The 22,775-nt window shown below is 36.6% G+C and overlaps 1 protein-coding gene across 1 annotated transcript in view; it reads left to right on the top strand.

The window, feature by feature from the left end:
• Window positions 1-22,775, top strand: part of LOC126372957 (protein sprint) — a 207,538-nt gene that overhangs the window by 57,983 nt on the left and 126,780 nt on the right. The gene's annotated exons all lie outside the window — the stretch shown is intronic.

A 22,775-nucleotide genomic window follows, 5' to 3' on the forward strand; every position in this document is an offset into this window, starting at 1 on the left:
TACCAAGCATGTGTTTAATATTAATATGAGCAGAGACGAGTTATAATTTAAAATAAAAAAATTGAAGTAATAGAAATGAGTAATCAAATAAACAGGCTCTATAAACGTTGTACCTTACTCCATGCGCCAATGCAAGCGGTCTAAATATCACTTAAACCGCGAGCAAGAGGTTGGTATATTAGATTCCTGAACTACGTAAGTTAGTTTCGGCATTAGATTAGTTCCTGCGAGTCCCTCCGGCCTCTGAGTGCATATCCTTGTTTGACATGAGACGAAGTTACTTATTTCCACTTGTGAACCGTAACTTTGTACAATACAATCCCTGTTACTGTTAGACTTTAGAAGAGAGTAGATTAGCTATTGATACTGAGCTTGATATGCGATTTGGTACTGTTGATTGTGATCGATTCACATTGTTTCTGTGCTGGAAATCGTTTTGGTACTTAGTTATTTATATGAATGTAAAAATTGATCAGCTAGCAGCCGACAGAGGGATTTTGTACTTCTTGACATACATAATGGACCATTATTACATACAGGGTGTTAGTGACGTCGTAAAGAAAACTTTGAGAGATGATTCAGACCATGATTCTGAGTTTTTTTTAATTATTTTCAATACTTCACTTTTACGATGGAAAATTCCTTGATATTAACTCAGAATTTCCTGTCAAAAAACTCATGAACATTTTTGTGTTTCTTTTTTAAATTATTTTCAGTTCCATACTTTTGCGACGGAAAATTCCACATGATATTAACTCAGAACTATGGTCTGAATCATCCCTCAAAGTTTTCGTTACGATGTCACTAACACCTGTATATATGGACCGCACGCCATATCCATCTTAAAACTTCGCATCAAAAGTGTTTGGAATTGTTTTCTGATTACTTGAGACACTGCTCAACCCATTAGGGATTAGGGGCGTGCGTTTATGAATCTATGTAAATTATAAATCTATTTAATAGACGTGACGGCGGAGTCCTATTAGCAGTGGTGTCTAAGACAATGGTATATTTCCCTTGGGACATTCGACCCAAACTCGACCCGTTACTAAATGTCAAGTTGTGTCCGAGATCTGTCCGTGTGACTTGCCTGTCACATGTTGGATGAAGAGATTTGTTGGGATGGAGGAATATAGGATAACACGTGACGTCACGTAATAAAAGAACAATATTTGAAAAAAGAAAACGTTGTCATGTGGTTTACAGCGCGGAGGTCCGTGTTGCTCTATGGGTTCACGAATAAAAATTACGTAAATAGAGTATAATTTTTTTTCTTATGGCAACAATTTTTAATACAAACAAAGCTCACAAACAAGAAAAACTCTATTTTGATTGAAACATAACCAGGAAAAAGGTAAAATGGAAGTGGCAAACAAAACACGAATCATATTTTGTGGTAGCGCAATAAAAGTATGAATACAAACGTAGTTCGAAATAACAGTATGACCGCAGCTAGTCGGGTCGTAAACCGTTTTATTAAAAGTGTCGCCAAATATTTCTTTTTTCGGAATAACAGAACACGTATTTCGATCTAACCGCCATGTTTTTACTATCGTCGAATTACATTGTTTGTTTGTGTTTTAGCTGTAATATTATATGAGAAGGAATGAAACAAACAAGCACAATTTAAAAAATATGTAATATATAAATATGTAATATTAATATGCAAACCGGAAAAGCCACCTGTTGTGTGAAAAAACCGGACCTGTCAAATCTTCAGGTTAGGTAAATGGACTCTGTGAAAATGGAATAACGCTAAGGAGATGATGATCATAATTAATATCCATGCATTTATCTTCGTGAAAACAAAATAGAGAAACCCGGCCAAAAACTCCTTTTGTTCCCGCCGCATCAACTTACCAAAATCGTGCGCGTACATTTGCAAAAAATAAGGTTTTTTAAACTAATGTTGTCTAAATCTATTAGAAAGGGCATCATCAGCTTGCAGAGTACTCCGGGTTCAGAAAACTACTACGAGTAAAACGGAAAAATCTTGTGAATAACCGTCATGATACATGCATGCATGTATCCATGTTTTATGCTGGTACTTGCGTGGTACATTTATGTCTCCCGGGTGCTATCACTGAAATAGTACACCTGCAGGATATTTTGAAATCGGATGAGTAGTTTCAAAGATTACCTTCTCGCTACATCCAATCTGACAACCTTAACCTCTTTATAATATTAGTGGAAATGTAGATATCGTTGCCTTATAGTGAACACCATGTAAGCGTCTTTTAAAAAAATACATTAGGGTATGAATTTTGTTAACTAGACCTTGAAATAGATGCGCTAGTTTCAATCCAGGTAAAAATTTGTTGTCTCTATTTTGTCCCAAAACGAAACTAATGAGGTACTTTCTAGAGGTAGACTACGTAGAAGGCGTTGTACAGCTCGAATACTAAATTATTCAAAAATAGAATGTAAATGGCAGTAGCATATATAAAAATAATTGTTGCTTGACATTTGGATCAGATTATGTATACAGTTATGTTGCTACCTATGTTGCTACCTATGTTGCTACCTATGTTGCTTCTATTTTTATTAGAATCATAATGTGTGGAAGATGTGTTGTGCCTGGGTGTAATAACAAGGGTCATTTATACCCAAAAACAAAGATTAAAGATGCATTATGTCTGTTATCCATGATATTAGAAGGTTAAACGAAGGAAAATTTGTACAGCGCCATCTATATTGTTTTTGAGGAACGTAGCATGGAAAGTCTCTCGTTGAATAGAATCTAGGGTTTGTTGAAGAAAATTAGACAAGAGGTTTTTACTATAAGGTGATGATTATGTTAAGACGTCGATTTGACTGCAATGGACTAAGAAGCTCGACTAAGAAGCTGAGGAGCTCGGTGGCGCAGCGGTAAACGCGCTCGGTCTGCGATTGTTGAAGTAAAGCAACTTTCGCTAAGGCCGGTCATAGGATGGGTGACCACAAAAAAAAAGTTTTCATCTCGAGCTCCTCCGTGCTTCGGAAGGCACGTTAAGCCGTTGGTCCCGGCTGCATTAGCAGTCGTTAATAACCATCAATCCGCACTGGGCCAGCGTGATGGTTTAAGGCCCGATCTCCCTATCCATCCATAGGGAAGGCCTGTGCCCCAGCAGTGGGGACGTTAATGGGCTGATGATGGTGATGGTGGACTAAGAAGCCAGTTTTTCTGACCACGCTATACAAAACACTTTAGTTCATTAGATAAGTTCAATTTCCATACTAAACAAACTAAGAGAGTGTTCTGTATAAGCAGACTGGGAAGTTATGTTAGTCTTGGTCACTTTGGCCCAGCTCTGTTTGAGCCAATTAGTAAATTGGAAACTCCGCCGTCGCTACACTTCTATAACGTATTTTCGCCGAGGTCAGTTTTACTTATAGAATTTGGAAATATCTTACAATTTAAATAGTTCAATTTTTTAAAAAAATTCTTCAATATCGTTAGCTAAAAGAGCACAATGTAACCATAAAATACAGACGCACGTCGTTTGAACACGAATTTGTAATATTGGATAAAGTGTATGTAGAATAATGTAACCTATTACGTAGTACCTAGTAAGTTACCAGTCCAGCATAATATATATTACGTATATTAAATCTGACCAATTAGCATAGCATACACGCATATATAAACTCACGCCTATTTCTTACCAGGGTAAGCAGAGACTATGGCATTGTTCAGGGGGTTAAAAAGGGCACATCGAAGCAATTCATCTAAAAAAGCAATATTACAATTTGACATTTTTATTTGCATTGCGCACCTACTTTTGTATGCGCAAATGTCAAATTCCAATATTGCTTTTTTTAGATGAATTGCTTCGATGTGGCCTTTTTAACCCCCAGATTTTCCATATTCTTTGTGTTATTATATTCAAATGCAAGATTACAGTGGATATAATTGAATTTTCTATCCCTACGGAATACTAACCAATGGGGCCTAGCACCATGCGTCATCGCAGATCTCCCTTATCTCGGTTCATGGTACATTAAACACTGGCTGGTGTCTAATTAAATCCCCTAAGGGTCTTCCGACGCGTTGCTAGCGATTTTTATAAAGGAAGTTCCGAGGTACAAAGCTCATTGAGATCGAATAACGCAACGGTAACTTTGAAAATATATTTCTGAACATTTTTCTTCTTCTTCATGAATAGATCAAAAAGAAAACATGTTTAAAATTAAAATAAAAATCTCGAGGAAATACCTGTGTATTGTGTGTTTTGTTGCTTCTGTATCGGTATGCACTGTTGCTACAAATAAAAATCTCCTGCTTTGGGATACAATCTAGTGATAACTGTTTATTCCAATCTTATTTCATTTTTAATCACCTATTCAAAAGTGCAACTTTATAAAATAAAACATATTCTTTGTTCATTCTTGATATAAAGTTTTAAATGTATATTTTTTGCGCTAAATTATCCACTAAAAACTATTTGCTAAAACATAGCTGCGTACCTAAATTCATATTGAAGTCGTTTATTTATAGCTAATTTGGCAACAGATGCTATAACCACAGACTGACATAGTATATGAGAATGAAAATTGTACAGTAACAGCTTAGTACTCCGATATAGCGAGTGTACTGTACATGTGTTATTTAGTGCACAACATTACACACACTATGTCGGGATACTAAGGCGGGATAGATGGAAAATTGATTTGAAAAACTATTTTCTCACGGGATTTTTATTGAATCATATTTTCCTATAGTTTTGGTCAAATAAAAAATGTGTGTATTATTTTAAGTACGGAATTTTAGAATTTATAAAAACCCTTATTACACTACAACAAAAAGAAAGAAAATACTTTAAATTTCTATTGAAAAATAGACGTACTTACCTATTTATCTATGAGCGTTCACCTTGATGCGCTTTGGTTCATTAGTTATAAGTAGTGAAATGAAGGCAGGAATTGAACAATACTCTACTAATAAGTAAGTAAGTAAAATGTTTACTTTTCTTAAGGACACAAAAAATATTATTATAATAAAAACCCCACAAAACCAATTCCTTGGTTTACCTGTGGGAGTGGAGTTCGTTTAAAAATATTATTATGAATTAAAATACAATTAACTTATTGCTTATAGATCTTTTGCATAAAATGAACCTATTCTTAATCTAATATACCTACGTGTCGATAATACCAGTTTAAGATATTGAAATACTGACTATGACAGATAATATGTGTGTAGGTAATGGAAAAGAAAATGTTTTTGTGCATTATAGCGATTGTAATATTGAAGCCCTTGGTCAGAAATATGACATAGTTTTTACTACAAATGCGTTGTTAAGCGTATCTAAACCCCACTATGCGTTGTTCCTTGAAGGAATATTTGAAGACAATAAAAGTATCCACGCTGGGAGCACGCAGATGCAAGGGAATGCCTCCTGAATAATTACTATGGCGCCTAAGGCAAGCTGAGTGCGTGGGTAGGCACTGCTTTTTGTACTTATTGGTCTTAAGTTCTGTTGCTTCTGTATCGGTTCGTGGGTTCTTGATTCAAACTCAAACGTTGGAATACGCAGTTATTACCAATGTGGCTGATTTTTGTTCCTGTGAATGATTGATTCTGCGCCACATGAAGTGATTGTCCACATAACATACAAATTCAAAAATATAAGCATTAAATACACACATAAAGCCTATACGTCCCACTGCTGGGCACAGGCCTCCCCTCAATCAACTGGAGGGGGATGGAGCACACACACACACAGGCATAGCATATAGGTACATAAAATACATAAATTGCGTGTATATCATCGTTCCATTGCTGGATACGGACTTCCCTCTATCAACTGTAAGGGTCTTTACACGAGGCATGTCAGGGCCTTTAGTGGCTCAATAATAACTACCAGATCTGCTGAGGTTGGGTATCCACCTCACAACCCACATGATAGAATAAGACTATAGGGGTTAAAGTATACGCCACGTTGCTACACTGCGGATTAGTAGACATTCTATAAAATTGTATATTTAAATATGTATATCTAACAGTAAAATCTGGGCGTGCGTTCTACCCTCTGTTCCATCCACTCATGCTTACAATATGTCAATTATAGTCGGTGGAAAGTGCATAACTGTCGCTGACGCATCAGTGCTCAATCACTGAACCATTGACATTTGATTGCAACCTGGATTGAAAGCGAATTGTTTTCCATTGAACTGATGCATAGAATTGCACCAGTTTAATGGAAAATTTGGGGTGAAAATGGCGTGAGTTTTCCTATAAAAATATTTTAATAATCATCGTGACCATTCCTTCCATGTTGTTAGGTGAATAATAACCTAAAGCATCTAATATTTCCTTACAATCGATCGCTGACATCTACCTACACTTGCCTAGTAAACGCCTATTCTTAGTTACTTAACATAAGCTCACGACCATACCCCAATTGGGGCAGTCAGAGGTACATCCATCGCAAGATGAACTACGCACGCACACCTCACCGAGCTTTCTGTTACACCAACGTGATGGGTGGCGAGCCGTGTCGCCGTCTAACCCTATGCCATTTCTATTTGACAATTGTTATCTGTAAAATTGTCTACTGTAAGTATATAATTTCCCCGTCCCTCTCTGGGCTGAGTAACAATGGTTCTGATTGCAACTGCCGTGGTTTCGCCCTCGACCGCAGCCCGGTATCCTCTACGCTCGTGCGAATATTTAATGGTATACACAATTAGTTACCTGTTTGTAAATTTATACCTAATTGAATATTTGATTGAAGGAACATACCTAAATTTGGCATATGCTCCAAATGAATCGGATTTAAAATGTGCATGTATAAGTGCCTAGTATGCGAGAGATGAATCTACGAAAATATCGTCGACGCAAAACTGTTTTCTGATGTCGAGTACGTTATATATTAATTTAATAATATTCGTCATTTCTTACATGAAATGTGATCTCAATAGAAAAACATGTCAAGAATTCGCGAGATTAAATAAGTATTATCAGACATTCCCACAATAACATTTCTGAAAAGGACGAGCCTAATAAAATTCCAGCCGAGAAACTAAAGTCTGATATTCTCTGGGAGACAAAAGGAACTTTGATTGCTTTTCAAAAGGTGACTACCACGCGACGATTCAATAGCGACTTTTATAGACGCTGGCAGAGGTTGCGGGTCCCGTAATTCAATTTATTGCCCTACCCTCACTGGGACGACCCACTGATAATGCAATTTGATTGAGCTACTTATTGGTCCTTTACCGTTTCATTACTGAAGCTACCGATTGCAAAGAAAAGTTTAAAAGGGGTGAGAATTCAAAGCCAGTAATCGTATTCGGGAATATAAAATTTCTCTCAAGTGTGAAAATGCTTCGACACAATAAGGGGTCTTTACAACAATGGAAACTTTTCACTTTGCCCCTTGACACCTGAAATAGCGCCAGATGAATGGTTATGTACAACATTTTGTTGGAAAGTTTCACTCCAGACGCCGCCCTGTGGCGAGGTTCCCTTTGTCGCGTGCGATTAAAAAAGTTACCCTTTTACGAACGGCTTTCATAATATTTCCCTTTTCATAAAAGAAAAAAAATTGTTTCTCTAATGTTTGTCTGACTTCAAAGTGTTTTGTCATACCTATTGGTGTTCAAAATATTTTGTAACAAAGTGATTACATGATTTGAGTGTGTGACGGGAAGCTGTTTGATGTGTAAAGAATACAATATCCGAACTTACTTATATTTTTGTTTCTAAAAGCGTTTCGGACTTGACTAAAATACTCGTATACTGTTTTTCCTATAAATAGTGGCGTCTTCAAAAATCCAATGTGGATGTGTTGTGCTGTAAACCACATAATTGATTAGGTCAATTTCTCTTTTTGGTGTAAACTATAGAGTTCCTACCTTTTCCGGTTGATGGCATAAAGCTTAATATATCCTGTAGTGGAGTGTATATAGGGTGTTTATATTATGTATCTATGTCAAGGAATTACGAGTAAAGTAGCACACGTGATGTACATTCACGAAGATAAGTAGACAAGAATAGGCTCTGTGCTGCCGTCTGATAAATTATGAATACAGTTCGTGGCACGAATATACTCATAAGATACAGGAGATGTTTCCGAAACTTTATTCGTTAGGTTAAGTTCCACACAGAAAATATAATGAAATTAGCGTTGTTAGGAAAGGATCGAATGTATTAAAACATGCATAGGTTCTTGGACTTTGAGTATTGGGACTTCAACAGCAAGCGCCATCAAGGCGCCATACGTAGTGACGTGAAGCTTGATTGTTGTGTGATTAAAAAAAGAATTCTTGATGACTTAACACATAAACAACATAACATAAGCTCACGACTATATCCCAATGGGGTAGTTAGAGGTACGTCTATCGCAAGTTGAACTAAGTACCAAGCTTTCTCTTAGAACAAAATGATAGTTGGTGAGCTATCTAAAATGGTGGAGCCAACTGTTATTGAAAACACAAACAAATTTGAGGACTTTATCAATAATTTATATTTATTACAAAACCAAAGCTTATCAGAACAAGAGTCCACTATAAAAAGAAAACGAAAGTACACCAGCGGCGTGAAGATTTTATGAAACGTTTCAAGTACCAAGACTTTCAAGCAACTTAAAGAACGAACAGGAATATTCACTGGGACGGGTAACCGGTGTTTCTGGAACGTTCCTGAATATAAACTAGCCGCTCTACATGGCTTACCCGGCTTCACTTGATTTACTAACACTCAAATGTTCTGGATGGGATCCTGAATCTTAGTGAGCTTAAAGTTTGGACTTCAAGATGTTTCACAGGGGAGATTATGTCTGTTAGATTCAACGTAGAGTAGGTTTAACTAAGTTCTATGAGTTTATAGGAAGCGCGTATTAATTCGCAATAGATTATTCTGATCCGTATTTTTTTTTGCGTTCGTTTATCTTGTTTGTGTAGATGAGAACATGAGGAAGAATAAGTAGGTAAGCAGGTACTTAAGTAAAACATTTTTGCTTCTTTGATAGTTTATTGCATCCTGCTTGTATTATTTTAGTTTATTATTATGATCGCGTTGATACGTGATACGGGAAAACCATTAAGTATCTTATTTATTTAATAAATAAGTATCAGACACACACGATAACAGATTTTCCCGACGTTTTTATCTGTCAAGTGCTTTTTATTCAAAAAACACAACAATTTTGATTATATGTTTTTATTATCAGATAATAATGTTTGAGGTATTAGTTTTTAAATTAACCTAAGAACGATGTAAAGCGTCTCGTAAAAGACTTATTATTGTAGTTCTTGTAAAATATTTTGTTCAGAATGACATTGATATTATTCGTGTCAGTTTCTTTACTACGAGCAGACAAACAGACATAAATCATGAATTCCATAAAAGTGAAAAAGGTATGAAAGGAAAGATATAATTTCTCTCAATACGCGTATTTCTCATAAAATCTTCATCGTGCCGGCTAAGCTTCGTGCGGCGCGGCGGGGCGCCTATAATTGAGTGCATAAATCACGAACCATCGAAATGAGATGTGATCCTTCATAACTTGCCGTAAAATAGTTGAGGTTTTCGGGTGATCGGGGGGAACGATGAAGACGTTTTTTGGGTTGTGTTTATTGAGAGACGAGTGACTGTCTGCAGGAAAATAATATATTAGGTAGAAAAAGGAGGGATCGGAACTAGATTGTCTAATTTAATCTTGTTTTCGCTAAAATGATCTGAAGCTCGCATTACAGCAAGATGTCTAGAGAAGCTGTTAGGGGAGATAGATCCAGCCAGTTGTACTGATTACAGTAGTGCCCTCCTTGCATACTGCTGGATAACTGCATAGTACCTCAACCCACTGCTTTTGAGAGAGCAGGTATTATGCAACAGTTGTCGCTCTTCTTCAAAACTAGGGTAAACAAACATTTACTAGGTAAGAGTGTGCCGTATTGGACGATCCGTGTCCTAAATAATAAATGTTTCTTTCTTTCTTCTTTCTTTCTTTCTATATCTTCTCTTACCATCAGGTAAGATTGTGGCCAAACTCAAACCTACTTTTGATTAAAACTAAACACTAAATGTTGTTGTTGGTAATCCACCTCATACCGACACGATAGGTAGATGATTAAAAAAAACAATGAATGAACTATTAATCGGAAATGTGTACCTACCATGCGCACTTCTTTAGCAGTACATTAGACTATGGTAGTAATTTCTAGATATACCTTTACGGTAGTTTTGCGAGAAACTAGCAAAGTTTGGACTTTTTTGTAACATTTATACGATTTCGGCAAAAACGCCTATTTTGCCAAACTCGTCACGTTGAGCGCACAAACAAACGAACATCGGCGGGTGCCACCGTACGGAATGACTAGGACAAACAAACGACGATCGTGTTGCCCACCACTGCTTGGTGTAGTGAATGACAATTAGTCATTAGTTACTCAGGGCTACTGTGTTTACTAACTATTCGTTTGCACTGAATTATTGCGTCGCGAAAACATAAACTATTTCGGAAACTTCTTCTAGACTCAGATATTTTTTGAATACTCGGAACAAAAGTGTCGTCTACGTTTGCGATGGTATGAACATTTAATATTCACTTGTATCCAATTCAAAAGCTATCAGAGTGTTTGCGAAGCTCCAATAGGTGTTTCCTTTTGAAGGAGAAAAAACGTCCTATCATCATAAGAAACAAGTAACTTGCCGTGACATGATGAAAAGTAACTAACTTTTGATTGCAAAATCGCAACTACAATCACACGCCTCTACACAACTTAAGTTTCAAAATAATAGGTTCTAGCACCTTCTAAGTTATTCCTACAGCTTTAAGTAAGGCTCAAGAAAATCGCTTAACACGATGAAAAGCAAGAAGCTACATACACACATACATGCATAAACTCACGCCTATTTTCCACCGTGATAAGCAGAGACTATGGATTCCATTTACATCGATCCTGACATACTTCTCCTGCTTCCTCATTCATCAATCATTTCATACACGCACGCCGGTTTAGAGCAGATCGTACTGAATCTTTTCTAAGGACGTCTCCAATTTGGTCAATGGACCTCCTTCTAGGTCTTTCTCTGCCAGCCTACCACCAACCTTCGCTTTATAATTACTCTCGTAACCCTATTATCCTTCATACGCTCTATGGGTCCAAATCAACTACGTAAAAGTTAATTTACAACTTATCACAATAATCGTTTCTAGCACCGAGCTATTAAATGGAGTATAACAAATGAAAACTTACCGCCCGGTGCGTGATGTTAAGCAATGATCGACTTAACAATGTATCAGTACGGGCCACTGCGGGCGCAGGTGCTAAGGGCTCGGACGATATTGAGACATAACTCAAGCAGTGCTAACCAAGCTATTATTGAATTCTAGCCACTGTACTCCGACTTTGGCCGCAGGGTTTTCGAGAATTGTGCAATGTATTGAATTACGAATGTTTCATAATGACTATTAAAGCTTTCTATAAGCTATGTACCTACCTTCTCATAATAAAGGGGAGGCCTTTGTCCAGCAGTGGGGTCGAATACGCTAGATCAGATAAGATAAGACTATAATCCCCTTCTATCTATCTACTCAGCCTATATCCACCCACTGCTGAGGATAGGCCTCCTCACTTTCACGCCATCCTTTCCGCTCCTGTGCAAGTCTCATCCATTGATTTCCGGCGTACCTCACATTGTCATCGGGCTGGATACCATCCCTTGGCCACCATTCAGTAGTCCATCTGTTGTCTTCTCGTCTTGACAAGTGCTTACCTACATTTTCGACTTTAGTGCGTTGCCGAATTTCGACATTTGGTATACGAAAAAATCCCCCTCACCAGTAAAAAATAAACAAGCGGTGAACGTATGTACGGATGGGAGTATAAGTATTTGACAGCCAATGTAAATGAAGCGAGCAAAGTTGAATCGAATTGTTTGCTAATTGGATTCATTTTTGTTTCGTTGAAACACACATTCACAACTTGTTTATTTCTTATTAGTAAAAACGGTGAAGGTATATAAAAACTATGCCCATTATAGGCGATGAATTCGTTATATAATGTGAATTTATAGTACATTAGTGATTAACCAAGAAAGTGCACCGCTTGCTCTTAGGAGTTCGTGGTTGGAACGAAAAACAATATCATATTATGATTGAAACAGACAGACTTACAAACTTTACTTCCATTTACCTACAATATTCATAATATAGATTTACGTCTATGCCAATTCTTGCTGAAGTAGGTGGGCCGTATAGTTTGTCATAGAAATGAAGTCCTTTTCTCGTACGAACAAAGTCCATTTTTGCAATGTAACTGCACTTGCAATGTGCAGGCCACAAGGCCATACACAATGTAGAGCAATTCTCACAATTGGTAGTGGTCGTCTGAGATTTTGAGGTACTATGTACACTCATGAGCAATATAATGTACCCACCTAAGGAGTCTGTCGCACTAACATATTTGACATTTAGTGAGACTTACAGTTCAATTTGTCAAAAAAGTTAATGTGACATGGTGCCAAAGTGTATACATATTAATGCTCGTGACCGTACACTTTAAGTCCTCGTCTTTGCTTTTAAAGATACACAAACTCACGCTCGCAAGAGGAGAGATAGAGCCACAACTCCACAAGCAACCAGGGAGGTGAAAAATACCACATCGAAGCAATTCATTTAAAAAAAGCAATATTGCAATTTGACATTTATTTTCATTGTGCACTTACTTTTTATATGCGCAAATGTCAAATTGCAATACTGCTGTTTTAGATGAATTACGTCGTATCCTTACCTTTTTTTTCCTTAGACTTAATGCCCAATGTCCTTTTAAAATCTAAACCCCATCTTCCGCATCGTCCCACTGTCAAAATGTTCAGTTTTATATGGAATTATTACTAAGAGGATCCCAGAATTAAAAAAAAACTTTTCAATAAACAACGCGTAAAATAATGAGTATAACTTACTCGACAAGTCACTGAATGAAATTCATACGTCGACGAAAGTCACTCGAGAAGTTTCCCTCAAATCTGGAGGACAATAATTTCATTAAAAGTTGAGTGAGCGAGTGAAACGCGGTCGAGACCCGCCTGTGTGATGTCAATGTTCCCGATTTCTTAATTAATTAAAACAACAAAGTTTCAAGTGACTCCCACAACAATGATGTTTATAATTAGGTTTTACAGCAATTCTAATGTAGGCTTAAGAACTTTTTAATTTATGACGCAATACGTCATACTTAACGTAATGCTTGTTCCGCTGTTTAATCTGTAGGTATGTCTCGCTATCCCGCTAAAGACTTTACATAATTCAGTCGACAGTTATTCTGTTGTAAAAAAAATAGTCATTTGTCTACTTCCAACTCACTTCAGTGAGACGAAGTTGAATCTTTCCATCAGCTTCACGCGTAGATTGAACTGAAAAGGTTTCCTAGATGCTTGCGGAGGGATGCTTGTTATCACCGTACTCAGTCAGTCTAGTCTACAGATTGGAATTTTGGCGAAGTTGCTTGATCAGGAACGGTCTGTATTATGTACGTATAAATAGTACGGATTAAAAACGCCAGTCATATCGGAAGAACAAGACATTGATACCATCAATAGGTTATTAAGGTTATTATTATAGATGGATTAACTATCTGAGTAACTCAACAATTCGACAGTGCCAATAACCAGAGTACTCCATTGATTATCAGGAATGCGCGTAACCATAGCAACAGTTTAGAGCCCCCATCTCTATAAAACAGTTCCAGGGAGGTACAGATTCACAATTTATGTGCGGACAAGTCTCTTCACGAGTCATTGCGTAAACTTTCTACCAGCGATTAAGATTTACAACGGCCCGGGACTAAATAACTGAAATTGTTGGGAACCCTGTCACAGTTTTCGAACTCACCATTGTCCCGCGCCTATAAATCAGGCTGGAGAGGACTGCGGAATTCTAGGACTTCATTTTAAGTCTCGAATGTTTCATAATTGAAATGTGTCCAGTTATTACGTGTAATATGTTAATAAAAATGTTTCAGACTAATCATAAAATATTCACAAAATGATTTTCGTGATGTCTCCCTACTGGGATTTGAGCCCGGGACCTCTGGATCGTGAGCCCAACGCTCAAACCACTGGACCACGGAGGTCGTTAGGCCCTAGTATAGTCCTATAACCATTACAGGCTGATCACCTGAGTGTCCGAAAGAAAGATGATCCGTACTTCGGAAGGCACGTTAAGCCTGATGTAAGTTAGTAGTCGTTACATGAGGCACGTCAGGGGCCTTTGGCGGCTCAATAGTAACCCTGACACCAGGGTTGATGGGGTTGGTAATCTACGTCACAACTCACACGATAGAAGAATAAGATCATATATATATTTTTTTTCATTATCCATTAATGACTAAGTAAGTATAACTATATGTATTGTTTCACAGATATTCCGAGAACCTAAGTAATTATTTGGAAAAGCATGGATAGTTAGTGACTCCATGTGCATAGTGATAGTGATACAAAGCAAACATCAATTCCCAAAATAGACTCGGACAACACAATTACTTACCAGCAAAGAAATAATTCTACATTTTTGTAGCCACATGATGAATCATCATTAATGTTATGACCCTCATCATTCAGATTTCAAATCCCATGTGCCAATTACGCGTGATAATTGAAACACCCTAAGCGAGGTGTTATAATATCATTTGCATACATTTTAATGTTACAAAATACCGGCTGCCTACTTGTCGTTGTAGATGCAATCAATGTGGGCCCAGAATATATTAATATGCTAATTAAACATTGGTACTAATCGCTCAACTGCTGAATATTTACGTCCAAATTACGCCGAAATGGACTGGAATTTTGCAAGTCTGATGTTAAATGGAAAATAACATGTCATATTCATCAATAGACACAGTCTTTTTAAGGTTCTCGCTTTCTGTATTCTTATTATTTGATTATTACCATAAAAAAAGTACCATAAAAACAAAATTAGCACTGAATAAAAATAAATTTTGTTACGCTGGTTTGAAGGGTAGTAACCTTCAAAGTTTCAGGCGCAGGAAATAATCACAATAAAATTATGTTGAGCTATTAAAAAGTTAATGCCATCAAAATCATCATAATCAGCCTATATACGTCCCACTGCTGGGCACATGCCTGCTCTCAATCAACCGGAGGGGGTATGGAGCTTATTCAATGCCAAAGACAAACTTAATTACAGGGACATCTCTAAATCGCCAACACATCTTCAATATTATCAATCAGGAGTCAGAATCATTTATTCAACGTAATTATCATGTATAAACTTGTTGAAGATCAATGTAACATTTTTGAATTTACCTCATTTCGCAAGGTGTTATGGCTGAGGAGAAGAAATGACAAGAAACACATCTTTTAAATCAATGAGGGTACACTTTACAAGTTATTTAATAACTAGAGGAACACATTTAATACCAGACATTTTTATCATTTAGGTACTTAGTCATTAATCTTATAATAAGCTTTTTTACATAAAGTTAGCTTCACATGAGCTTTAAATTTATTTTGTGACAAATTAAATATATTATCTGGTATTTTATTGTAAAAACGTATACATAACCCCAAAACAGATGAATTTAATTTACTTAATCTAGAATTTGAATCGAATCGTAAACGTAACACTGTTCAGAGTAATGCACACGGAATACAATTGATTAACTCAACCACCCCTGTTCCTATTCTATTGAAATCTATAGGTATGTATAAGATAGCTATGCGCTAATAATAAACTTTAGATATGTACACTGCGAATTGGTTTTCAATTACATACATCGGGAGAACTAGAAAAGGGCGTGTCTGATCAATACACATCTGACTCGACAGAATGTAGTACGTAATAAGGTAAGTCAGCAGCGGAAATAGTGTTAAAGGAGTGAATTGGAGCGATGCAGAAGAAATCAATTTGATTAGTTCTCGTAGAAAAAGGTTCTTTTTTATATTGCCTCTATTGTAAGTTGAAATCGTAGGTAGCTTTTCTTCGTCTGTTGTATGGGTTTCTGCTTCAGATTTTACGGAAAGTTTAGGCTTTAAGTTCCTATTTTACTACACTGCTGCAACAAACATGGAAAATAGGTGTTATTGTTTTGATGTAGGTAAGGCATCAAAACTTTTTTCTTCAAAGTGCTTGATATTAAAAAGTATAAAACTAGTAAAGGATAGTAAAGTACTCGAGTACCTACTAAACAAATATTAAATACGCCTCCAATTTTTTCAGCTCATGCCCAACCTATATAAATCCTTATTATTATTTTTTTTTATTTTCGAACAAGCCCAATCAAGGAGGCATTAGTTCAACTTACCAAGTCGAGCCTTAATGTATAAACCAGGAGGCTGTCCGTCAGCTGTCCGGGTCGATTGTGATCGAAATTAATCACATCAGGAGTGGCTCGAACTTTCTGCCTCTTTCTGTCACTTAGCAAGAGGCAGTAACGAAGAAAAACTGTTTTATAAATGACTGTTGCTTTAGGGGTTGTTGCTCTTATGAGTGCATTCTTTTGATTTGTTGTTATTGTTTTAGAATGGCTTTTTATAGGGTTCATAAAGACAAATTAGATAGGTATATTCGTGACTTAGAGCAAAACATGCTCTAGCCATAGAGGCGGCCAGTCAGTTCGCGACAAAAAAGACAACCAACCCCGCCGGCGTGGTCAACGATTTCCCTCATTCAACGCCTATCGCTATCAGCCCACTAGAGTCGATCAATTCTTTCAAATATAATCTCAGACGCCCTGAGCCGAGATTCGCGCCCAACCGGGCTCATTTAAGGTCTGTTGTCTTAAATTTTGTACCGGATGGGGGCCTTCAGCGCTCCTCCCCATTTGTCTGGTCAAGAAGATAATAAATAAATAAAATCTTTATTGCAAGTAACCATTGAAAAAGAACATAACCAGCCGTGGTAGCCCAGTTGGTAGAACACTTGCCTCTCACTTTGAGGTCGCAGGTTCGAATCCAGCACAGGCCTTAACCAATGAATTTATGTTTCGAACATAAACGATTATCACGTGCTCAGCGGTTAAGGAAAATATTGTGAGAAAACAAACCCATATTCCCGAGATATGCATTTTCGGAGGTATGTGACCTAAGCTGTATTGGGCTGGTTTTCCCTTCGCGGGTTGGAAGGTCAGACAGGCAGTCGCTTCTGTACACTATCATAAATATATCAGTTCTATGCATGCCTAGATGACTTAAAACTGATTTCACAATGTTCATGAATCCGGGCTTATTGAAATATGCCTTTAGCGATTTATTACTTAAGAAAACACGATTATTTTATTTGCTTATTAACTCCTTTCCTATCTCGCGAAAACTTCCGCACCGCCTCGTGAAGATTAGGGGGCATTATTTATCGAGAAAAGTTGAGTTATTTGTTCCGATAATGCTACGCGATATTAGTTGGTTGTAACTGTTACTGGTATAAGTAATAATTAATAGCACACATGTTGTTTGTCTTGGTAGCAACTAGTTAACAATGTCTGGAGGGACGGGGGTTGTGGCTTCATGAATTATTTGTTGTGTTTGCTTTTGTTTTGCCTCGTAGTTTTGTTATTTGGTCTTGCGAGGTCCGTAGCTAGTGAAGTTATGAGATGGTCGAATATGTTTGTAAGTATGTGAAACTGTATAGTGGTCATTATGTGCGTTAGAAGATTTAGGTGCTTATTCAGTGTCTCCAAAAGTTACGTAGGTATTAGGTAGTTCTTTCTGGAACAACGTATACAAAGTATAATAAAACGGAGGTATATCTAGAAAATTGTAAAGAGTTTAAACATTCAAAGATAATAAAAAGTTGTAGTTTCAAATACATGTAGACTTTTTACCAAAAGTGTTGCGGAAAATCATATAGGTAAAAAAACCATTTCACCAGTGCCACACTTCAAAACTTGCGATTAAATTGTATACGTAACTAGGTACAGGTAGGTACAAGCTAAAATTGGCACCAATACGCGTAAAGGCATAAATACACTCGACGATAATCCCATTGTTTTAAACGACCGGATATTTGTAAGGGCGGCACACACGAACGAACAACTGATAAATGGTTGTTTTCAGTGTTAATATAACTCTATAATGCGTCATTCCTTCCTGTCGACAAGCTTTATTATTTTATCTCGCGGAATTCTGAAAACTGTGAATAAGCATAAATTTTGTATGCTAAAATGAACGAAATTATTGTTGTTTTTATTCGTATTGTAAGTACCTAATTGCATTTTATGCAAAATGGTGATTCAGTGACTGGTTAGTCCCGGTGGTATTTAGTAAGTTTGATCGTCGACGAAGCAAACATTTTAGTGTACAATTATTGTAATACAATTAGATGAGGACTTATATCATACTAGCGCGCCTAGTCAGAATTATGGTCTGGATCATCCCTCTCAGTATTCGGTAAGGTAACATCCTGTATTTATTAAATTATTTTTGTTTTTATAGCACTTACCCGTGCTTAGGGAAACACACAAAGATAAAATTTAAATCGAAAAAAATCTGACTCCGACGGGACCTGAACGCAGCTTTTCTCAAGCCGAGACGAATAAGAGTATTGAACATTACACCACTGAGTCCTCCTCCTGTCCATGCAAAATTATTTTAAGATAAGATAAGATTCTTTATTTGCCATAAATGCAGTGTGACAGATGTTACAAAAAAATATAGTCTACCGTGCATTTAAATTACATAAATCATGCAAAATTTATATAATTAAAAATAAAAAGTGTCAAAATACAAAGGTCCTATTATGAAATTAATCGTTGTACAGATTTAAATAAATGTTATTAAATTAATTCACATAAACCAAATTCAAATTAATAAAAGTCAATAAAATAAAATAAAAATAGAAGTATAACAAAAATATATATTTTTTTAATGTATCGTCATTAATTTCCTATATTTATTGTTGTGATAGTGCCCGATAAAGCAATTGGTTACTAAATTGTTACTGGAGCACACTAGGTAAACACAATATAAAACAAAGAAGTAGCTACTCCTTATTACAAAAGGTGTCCTTATTACAAATTTCATTTTAATAGATTTCCTCCAAGCGATCACGCAAACAAGTAAAATACCGCAGTAATACAATAGCCGTCTCAAAATTTACATTTAGACTACAAAGGTCGTTTAATGACTAAACATAAATCATTATTGTACAACTAATGATGTGTAGATATTATCAAGGCTATATTTTATCTGAAGTTGGCACCTCACGGGCCATAACTGTCGTCTCTAGACGACACATTGACTCATCACATTCTTATGAAGGCCAGTGTGTTATTTCATTACGTATAACTTGTAGAGTATAGTGGACAGGTGAATTTGTTTGTGTATCACATTATATAATTTTGCAAATGCGAAAGTACGTTTGGTTGTGAATTAGTTCGACATTTGCGACTAAAATGCTGAAGGAAGGGATTTGAACTAAATGGTAGACAAACAATGAGACACTAAGGTAAGTACTCCTTTTTAGGAACGGAATTAAGAGCAGGGGGTCTGAAAAGGCCACATTGTTGCAATTTATCTCAAAAGCAATATTGCTTTTTGACATTTGTTTGCATTGCGCACTTACATTTATATGCGCAAATGTCAAATAGCAATATTGCTTTTGAGATAAATTGCTTCGATATGGCCCCCCACACCCCCCCCCCCCCCAACCCCCAGTTGTCAATTGTCGAACTTAGTTCGAGATATCACAGAAGTCTACAGACGAAGTCACGTGGTCGCGCTAGTATGATATAAGTCCTCATCTGGAAGTAAACAAAATTATGAGTTCTCCTTAACATTTTTTTCGCGAATAAAAATATCAAGTTGACGGGAAAGTGTTATATTTAAATTTTTCCTTCAACTTGACATTTTTATTCGTGAATTACAAGTTTTATACGGGAACAAAATATACTTAATAACAAGTATATGAGTCATACTCAACCTTGGATTGGAATGTCTCTACGGTCAATTTCTCGACTAAATACGTTACAATCCTTTAATGAAATACCTTAGTGGACACTCCTCATACAAGGTTCACGGCACACGCCCGCCATTCCGTCATTTGATAGGAATTTGAACTAAAGGGCAGAAGTTTACTGATGTACGTTTAATATTTCTCTATAATGGTATTGAGAATAGTATTGATCAAAACTTCGCACTTTCCAAAGACAAACTTCCTGCGCTGATAGAAGTCGAAAGGGATCTTGTAACGTATAACGTGATAAAAATTCCCAATCTTAGATCTTAGGACAATAATACCCAAAGTGGCTGCAAGATGACATGTGAATCTACCCACTCAATTAAATGTATGAAGTACTTAATTTGAAATATCTTTATTTTACTTACGTAACAACGTAGTCAACATGTTCTCGCGTCCAGAAAATCTAGCCAATACGTATCTATTGGTTCCGCTACTGAGGCAAAACCGATGGAATCGAATTACAGATCAATTGAATAGGTACCTAAAACAAAATATAAAAAACGTCAAATGATAGGCCACCTACGTGGTTAGAATTACGCTGAACCGACTCCGACATGTGGGCGACTGTACCTGGAAACGTATCATTAAACGCTGTAGAGACAACAAACTGAGGAAACTTGACCGCTGTATGTGTATGTAGTATTTGATTCATTCATTTTTCTACAATTTCATAAAGTGAACGCACATAAGTCCAAAATGTAGGTATATGAATCGCTAGGCTTAAGTGGAGATGGCAGGACACTTGGCAAGACGGGAAGACAACAGATGGACTAAGGCTGTTACTGAATGGTAGCCAAGGGATGGTATGCGATATCGAAGCAGACCACCAGCCCGATGGTCAAATGGCATTGTGAGGTACGCCGGAAAGCAATGGATGAGACTTGCACAGGACCGGAAAGGATGGCGTGGAAGAGAGGAGGCCTATACCCAGCAGTGGGTGGACACAGGCTGAATAGATAGATAGAACAGAGCCTTAAATCTTACGAAGAATTACGTATATAAAATATAAATTTTGTCTTGTGCCCATTTTATATTTTTAAGAGTAAAGTAAAGGAGACAAAATATTGAAAGAAATCGAAGACGCAAGATGATTGGACACTTAATAAGACACGACGAATTTATTAAAAACATCATGCAGGGGAAGATAAGAGGGAACAAGAGGAAGGGAAAACAAAGCAAATAAAACAAATTAAAGAGAATGCGAACGTCGTGTCTGATAAAGAATTTAAAGATCTGGCCTTAGATAGACAAGAATGCAGAATGCTAATAATGATACATTTTAAATTATATAGACTATTAGTCCCAGCTCATTTAGCTTTACGCGTAGACCTTGTAGGACAATGCTTTTCCTAAATCTTATCAACTGAATATGACGTCAAAATCTGTTAGTTAGTTAGTAAGTAAATATTAGTCTATAGTTTCATGTAGCTTGTAGGCAGGACATAATTCGTAAGGCTGCATAATTCATAGTAATATTGCATTCGAAAATGGAATTGCAATTAAGGTTCAAAGTGTTAGAATTACCTTGAACCGTATATATAGCATTATAAGTAAGAGGCACTATTGCAATGTGAAATATGAATCTTAAAACTACATTGACTGAGTTTGTTTGTACTATTTGAAATATGATATTCGTTTCCGTATTTTTTTACAGTAACAGTTTTATACCTAGTAGCGCTGTAAATGTGTGCAAAAAACCGTTGAATCTATTTATAGGTTAGCAATATGGGTGAAAAAACGATAAGGCAAGATAAACTTGCAGTAATCAGTGCTCCGACTTATCAAGGAGGTACCTACTGGTTTTTCGTTCGTAAATCTTTTACATACTTATAAAAATACGTCATAAACAATAACATAAGTTACCATTGTGTGCTAAATAACTGGTAATATCGATCATACGAGTGTAATGAAGCTTTTTCCCCTTAATTATCGGATATTAGGTAACTGTCAATAAAGCAATGAATTATCAGAAATTCTATAACATTCGCATCCCACAAATCTTTAATAGACTCTGAAGTCGTTTATTCGTATCAATTTACATCGCACTAACAATTTAGCTCTGCGCCCAGTGCTAAATTAATTAGGTAAGAATATTCATAGAGATCGGAACTTTTTAGAGTTTCCCCTTGTAAAAAATGTGTTCGTTTTGTAAATATTTCTTTTAAGATTTAACAGCTCATATTGAGTTCTAAACATAAGGAATTACTACTATGACAAAATTACTAATTTCGTTAACATGGAGCTCCCTATGCTCAAACATCGATTTGTTTATTTAAAGAGATCGCGTCGAGGAGATGCTTGCTTAAAGCCTTAACCCGGGCTTAAGTGTTGGAGATAAACACATCAAGGATTAGTGTATTATTTCCGCATATATCAGCATGATATTACCGTAATCGCTTCATCCCGTTTTCCAAAGTCATTCCCACAGAAACACGTCTCAGTGCAAGACTTAAGAGGCAGCAATTAATTATGCAGTATCATTGGCACGCTCTAATGCACCAATATGTATTCATAGCCCAAGGTTCATTAGCCATTCGACCGCTCCCAGAGGAATTTCGCTGAAGGTAAAGCTGATATAATTTTCATCAGATGAACCAGCCACACTTTTTTAACGCCTGGAACGCCGAATTAAAACCTTCCAACGCAGAACCTACCTAATGCTTCTCCCATTCTAATTTGACTACGACTTGCGTTAACTCAATTATCTAAAAGATAATGCTAGCAATAAACACAATGGCAATAAACGTTATACCAAATGTATTTTAACAAGATTAACGAGACAAAAAGGGCCCGTAAATAAAATTTGACTTTCATTCGAACGTTAGCGAGGTCTATGTAATGACCAACTCATTCCAACTGACCTTTTTTGCA

Source organism: Pectinophora gossypiella, chromosome 15, assembly GCF_024362695.1.
Source record: "Pectinophora gossypiella chromosome 15, ilPecGoss1.1, whole genome shotgun sequence".
NCBI classification, from domain to species: Eukaryota; Metazoa; Arthropoda; class Insecta; order Lepidoptera; family Gelechiidae; genus Pectinophora; species Pectinophora gossypiella.